This window comes from Drosophila subpulchrella, chromosome 3L (genome assembly GCF_014743375.2).
Source record: "Drosophila subpulchrella strain 33 F10 #4 breed RU33 chromosome 3L, RU_Dsub_v1.1 Primary Assembly, whole genome shotgun sequence".
NCBI classification, from domain to species: Eukaryota; Metazoa; Arthropoda; class Insecta; order Diptera; family Drosophilidae; genus Drosophila; species Drosophila subpulchrella.
In genome coordinates this window covers 26,143,777-26,150,665 of record NC_050612.1, presented here as the reverse complement: position 1 = coordinate 26,150,665, position 6,889 = coordinate 26,143,777, and the positions used below count along the sequence as shown (strand labels likewise).

The 6,889-nt window shown below is 35.7% G+C and overlaps 1 long non-coding RNA gene across 1 annotated transcript; it reads left to right on the top strand.

The window, feature by feature from the left end:
• Positions 1-3,269: 3,269 nt before the first annotated feature.
• LOC119554299 lies at positions 3,270-4,607 on the top strand. The gene is made up of 3 exons (XR_005219810.1): positions 3,270-3,559; positions 4,141-4,283; positions 4,482-4,607. It is a non-coding gene; the product is annotated as an uncharacterized LOC119554299 (long non-coding RNA).
• Positions 4,608-6,889: the final 2,282 nt, after the last annotated feature.

Sequence of the window (6,889 nt, the reverse complement as noted above, 5' to 3'; positions counted from 1 at the left end):
TCCACTTTTCATGTCAAAGTTATTGTAATTGTGTTAAGGCATTTCCCGTGTATATCCTTTTTATATATACGCTACATGAGCGGCGAAAAAAAAGTAACGCTGGGCTATAAATAAAAATGTGTGCGATATAATGAGGAGTGGTAAAGTGGGGCGACACTTGTTTGACTTGGCCTCCCCATTCTTGCGCTCTCTTTCACTCTAGGAACTCCCTCTCTTTCACTTCCCATCGTAAGCTCTCTTTCGCACATCCTGTGTTTCTATCCCGCTTCTTCTAAGCGAAAAAGCTTATGGTTTTTGCCTTAGTTGTTCCTTTTGGCGCTTTCTCCTCCCATCCCTACTTCTATGTTTTTGTTCTGAGCACACAAAAAAATTATATACATATTTAAGATATATTTTTAAATTTTAATTTAAAAAAATAGTTTAATTGTTTTAATACTTTAAGAACTTACTTCTTGAGCTTTTATACAAAATTGTTAATACAACGGATGTAATTTCAAAATCTGTGTATTTTGTTTTAAAATCATCTTATACACTTGGAAAGCTTGCCAAATATTTCAGATTACATTCGATTAGGTTTAGAAGTGTATTAAAATTAAATAGTTTTTTCGCCAGTGTATTTTTATATGTAAGAGGGTGTGTACAAATAACAAAAGGATACAACAAAAACAAAAATCTAACAGAAAGTTTTGACACTTTTATACTTGGCTCTTGGCAAAGCGAGCGACCCGAAACCCACCCCACAACCCACCCCCTCGCAGCCACACACAACCCATTTTCCACACTTTTCCCACACCACCCACATTTTCTCACCCACTCTTTGGGTGTTTAATGGAGCCTGGCGCGGTTTTGTGCTTTGAAAAGTCGAGCACACACAAGTGCTGCTCTCTCTTTCTACTTCCTCGACTGTTTTATATGAGTTTGTGTCTGGGAAATGGGTCTATTTGGGCTAATGTTATCGTTACTTATGATATCCATAACAGATTATGGCAGCAGGTCCAAAGTTGCGCTTGGAAAGATGTTAAAGTCGGTAGAACTAATAGTAGTTTTGGCTTTAAATGGAATTTAAGATGGGGAAAATTGGTACTACAATATGTATATTTAAATTCATTTATAAGAACAAAAAAATTAAATGAATTTTTAATTATACTAACTAACTAACTAAAATCGAATTTTTGAAAATCTTTGTATTCAATAATTAATTAAAACCTGGCGAAACTGAACACCAAAAATTATAATGTTTTTATGTTAATCATATTGTTAACATATATCATATCATATATCATAAGGTTATTTTTTATTTATTTGAATGGTTTTTTGAGTTAATTAAAACGTTTGTTTGATCATAATAATACAAATAAACCCTTCCCCTAACCTTTCCACTTCTATAAACTTCACTTACCTCTCTGCGCTTCATTTTTGGCATGTTTATCACAAATTATAAATCAAAACTGTCATTCAGTGTAAATTGGTTGCCCGCTAAAGTCCTCTGAAGCCACCCGCTCTCCAACCGCGCCCTTTTGCCACCCACTTATGCAAAGCCATCTAACCACCCACCCACCACCACCCCCTGTCACCATTTTCCACAAACCACCCACTACAATACACACAAACACACACACGTGTCTGAAGAACAAACAGCAATTCCGAAATGAATTTCATTTTACAAATATATTAACAACTTTTGCGCAACAACAAAACAAAAACACAGAGAAAAAAAAGAAAAATAGCATAAGAAAAAGAAAAGGAAGCAGAGCAACAATAACAACAGCAGAAAAGCACAGCCAACATATGGAAATGGAAAATGGAAAATACGACAAGAGGCGACGACGCAGCCTCAAACTCGAGCACATTACATATACGGTGGAAGCAGCGGGGGTCGAACTTTCATAACTCCAAAATATTTGCCTTTTTGTTTAATTTTGAGATTCAAATTCATAAATTTATTAATAATATTGATTATGATAATAATATTATTATGAAAAACTACTTAAAAATTACAAAAACCGTATTTTACAGTTTAAGGAAATTATAAATGAAAGAACAAAAAATTAAGAACAAAAGCGAAATGTCTTAGTAACAATATAAGTAAAAACAGTATCAACGATTTAAAAAAAAAATTTGTTTAAGTAATAAATTTTTTTTTAGATTTAAAAAAAAAAAAAAAAGGTTTTTTAAAAATGTTTAAGAAGGTCGGTTTTGCCCTACCCTTTCCTAAATATTCAAAACCTTTAAAATAGGGTTGCAATTAAAATCTGTTCAATATATCGCAGATCCACTGTAATTTGGAGGGAAAATCTGACAATTGACCATGTACTGAGATTCCACTGTAAATCGATGTGTGTTCCGGCATGTGTGTGTGTGTGTGTTTGCTCTTGTGGGGCAGGCAGCGAGCATTTATGCCCCCAAAGGCAGCGCTGTCGGCAGCAAAAGCAACAAAAAATGACATGAGGAATGGGCTGAGGGGAGGGGGAGGGGCAAAAAAGAAGCGAAAAGCACAAAAAGCGTAAAACGACGACGCCGGCAGAGGCAGCGACTGCGACCGAGAGCGCCAGCAACAACAATCAATTGGCAATCTGTCCACTGAAAAAACAATTGCACAGACAACAAACACACACACACACATACAGGCACAAAAACGAGCCGTTACTTCAGAGAGAGAGAGAGAGTGAGAGAGCGCTCTCTCGTTCTATATCTCTCTCTCAAAAAAAGTATGGCCGTGCTGCAAACGCAAGTGTATGGGTGTTGCCGTGCAGCAATGGCGGGCGCTCTCGCACTCTCTCTCCCGCTGTCAAGAGTGTGAAAGAGCGAGACTCTTACCGTCTCGCTCTCTCGCTTGCTCAGCATAACAAAAAGCCAATTTTGTTACTTAAATGTTTACGCTTGTGTTTATCTTTTGTATTCGGTTTCTTATTACCCTGCAGTTCCACAATTGAGTTAGGCGCCTAATCGGCACGAAGCCGACTGCGACGTCGGCAGAGCAGCCAGCGACGCCGGCAGAGCTGAGCGCAACGGCGGCAAAGAGACGCGCTCTCAGTCGGCGTCCGCAAAGAGAACGCACAAAAAGTACTTTTGGGCTCTCCCTCTCTCGCAATGTCTCAGCTGAAGAAATGCGTGTGAGGGCAAGGAGGCCCAGCAATTAAAATAGCTAGACTTTTGTGCACCCTTTCCTTTTGAACCAATTAAAATAATATGTTTGGGTTTTAAACTATTTGTATTTCTTAAAAAATGTATATGTTTATTAATATTATTTATTAATATGTGAAGTTTTAAAAATATATTTTTTTACAACGATTTGCATAGTCGGATATGTCTATAAATACCCTGCTTCTAAGTGCAAGATGCATAGACCAAACGGGACATGCCAAAAAAACAGAACAACAACGGATTAGCGGAACCGTTGTTGTTGTTGCTTGTTGTTTTTCTGGAAGGCACGCGCCTTTTTTCGTCTTTTTCACTTGCGTTTACTTAAGTGAAGGAGTTAGAAGTGACAGAAATCTACGAGCAATTAACTTTGTCAAATTCAATAGTGTCTTAAAATTGAAATAGAAACAATTCCCAGGTAAGTCGTTCGCAGACCAACAGTCTGAAAACAGTGAGACTAAAAAACAAGATAATCTATACTTAAAATAAGGGAAATACAAGATTCCCAAAAAAACACGTGGCGGAAAAAAAATAGCTGTGAAAAATATTAATTTTTGATGTGAAAAGCAACAAATGGTGCATATAATAAACAAATAAACAAATCTGTGAAAGCATTTAAAAATCTTACTGAGTGCAAAGTTTCTAGGGACAAAAAATAAGAGATGTTTGTTTTTGAAACTTATGTTTGTGGTTAAAATTCGTTAAAAATTAATATTAATAACATTAAACCACAATTCTTACTTTTGTGTACGTAAACAAACGTGGCTATTTAAATAAAAATCTCAAACATCTCTTATTTTCAGTCCCTGGAAAAGTGTTATTTTTTTTCCGCATCTGCAAAACCAATGAATGTTTTAATAAATAATAAAAAATACATAAATAGTGTGTGCTATATTTTTCTTAATAATTTTTTACAAAAAAATAAAATAAATCAAGTGACCGAAAACAAAAGTTTGCAAATTTCTTCTCGATATTTTTTTAATTTTCTTATATTTTTAGACAAGGCTGATGGTAAAAATGGATGGCTAAGTCAATCCATTTTAAGCATATTATCCGAGGAACTTGTTCTGTCCCACAACTTGGAGGGGGCCAAAACAAGAAGAAGCTCAAAGTCTACCCAAATTTCGTCCGCGCCTTGTTAAGTAAGTTTTTATTGGGGCCGAAAGTAACTATTGTTTGTAAGTTTAATTTTTAAATGACTTCTGGGATTTTTACATTGAATACCAAAGATAACACATCTTTTATTATAAATAAAACTTACAAATAATGATTACTTTCGATCACTCGTTTTTATTTTCGTCTCGTTCTATTTTCAAAACTAATTTTTCTTCTAATACTAGATTCAATCGCTCGGAGCCCTCGGAGCCTCCCGAAAAGGCACTGCAAAAAGCAATGAGGTGCGTGAAAAACCAGATGCTGAAGAACCGACGACTCCGATAACACCGGGAACCCCCGAACTGAAATTTTAAATAAAAATAAATAAAAATTACAATTGAAATTATATTTGCTGCTAAGCGCTCAACGGGTGCCGAATGTGTGCCTTTTCTACTGCCTAATCCAGCGCTCAACGTGTGCCGAATGAGTGCCTTTTCTACTGCCTAATCGAGCGCTCAACGTGCGCCGAATGTGTGCCTTTTCGACTGCCTAATCGAGCGCTCAAAGGGGTGCTCAAAAATGCGCCGAATGGGTGCTAGTTTTTATGCACTGATGAACCCTAGGACATGCCCATGTTAATTTGAGCACCTAATCACATATAAATTAGGCGCCTATTAGGCGCTGAGTGATGAACTTTTTGCAGTGATTGAGTGCCTGATCGGCGCCGAATGGTACTGCAGGGTAGGTTCTCATCTCGTTCTCATCGTTTAACAATTTGAGATATGATGGTGTGCCAGTGTGAGTGTGTGTGCTTGTGTGTATTTTGATTTGTGTGGGGAGCACTGAAAGAGAGAGAGAAAGAGAGTGTGTGCGAGAGAGGGACAGAGATGATGGGGTCAGTGCGATGATGTTGCTGTTGTTGTTGTTGTTGTTTTTTCGGGGGGCTTTTGCTAATGAGTGTGATTTAGACTTGTCGAGCTGGTTTATTATTTTGCGGTGTTTGCGCTCTTGTTGTTGTTCTCTTTTTTCTTTTCGCGCTCTTGTTGTTGTTGCTGTTGCTTTGTGCGCGTTGGTGTGCGCTTTTGTGTTCTTTGTGTCTCGGTGTTGTTGCTGTTGTTTTTGTATTGGCCCCTTTGGGGCATTATTGGTGTTTTTGTTGTTGCTGGCCACTCTGCGGTTTTTTGTTATTTGGATTAAATAGTTTTGACAGGTCGACCAGATTGTTGTTGCACTGCATCGGCCATAATGTTGCCTCAGATATGCATTTCTGGATATTTCAATTTATACTTATTTATTAATACTTTGTTAATATCTATTAACATTTTATTAACAATTTTAAACATAAGAATGATTAAATTTCTTGATTAAATAAATATCTTGTGTAATATACTTTCCAAACAAAATTTATTCAATGCACAATTAAAATATTGCTTTTAATACAGCTGTATTGGAATTTGTTCTTTATTATATTTGTGTGATTCATTTATTTTATATTTAATTTTATTTTAAAAAAATTAGTGTTAAATTTTGTTAACTAATTCATTTAATTATTCAAAATTTTAAACCTCAATTGTAAGATAATTTTTTAAATCAGTTGTTAAATATAACCCTTCAGTCTTAAAAAATTAACCAAAAACGAACACATAAATTACCCCGTATTAAGTGTAATTTTTAAAACCATTATCGCAGCATTATCAGCGATCTTAATATCGGTGAACGATTTTTTTTTATCGATTCTTGAAAAATGATCGCCAATTAATCAACCATAAAAATCGAATTTCTTATAGCATTTATGGCCCATCAATTTTGGGGCGAGCATTGTATGTTAAAATACCTAAAATGTCCCATTAGCATTTAAAAATAAATAATAATATCGTGTCAATTAATTTGCACCCCCTCCCTGGCTCTCTCTTTATCTCTATATCTCCCCATCTCTCACTCTCTTTGGCGGCAAACAATTATCGTATAAAATTAAAACGCAGAAAAGCAAGAAATAAACAAAAGCACAGACAAAAGCAAAGGCAAACAAATACAACACAAATATTAAAGTCAATTTGCGAAATGAGAACGCTGCGAATGTTTCGCCTTTGGATTTGATATGTTAATGTGTGTGCGGTTGTGTGAGTGTGTGTGGCTCTCTGCCCCTCTCCCTCTCACCCCCCCTCACCAATCTCACCGATTCGAGTTTATCTGTGTAAGCTCTGTGTGAAAACATGGCCCCAGCGCTTTGCGGTCGAACGGTGCTCGATTGCGGTGGCGAAGGGGGGAGAGGGGGGGCTCCCGAGAGAGGGGGTCAGCATATCGGGCCTGAAACACTAACCTCACCCGTACACTTAAAAAAAATATAAGAAAGTTTTGGCATAAGCCATATAGATATTTATTATTATTCTTTCCATTAAAGCTTTTCAAATTGTTTAAGATTTTACTTAATTTAAAAAAAAAATATTTCAACTTTTTAAAATATTGCTTAAGAGCTAATATATAAAATTACTTGTTTTAAAAAGTGAAAGTATTTTTATTATAATAATTTAATATATTTTTTTTTGCCAATTAAATATTTTATAGCATAGTTTTCGGGGATATTTTAAGCTTACAAAATATTTTTTTTTGAAAGATTTAATGGTAGCGTTTATATTAATACATGTAATTAATA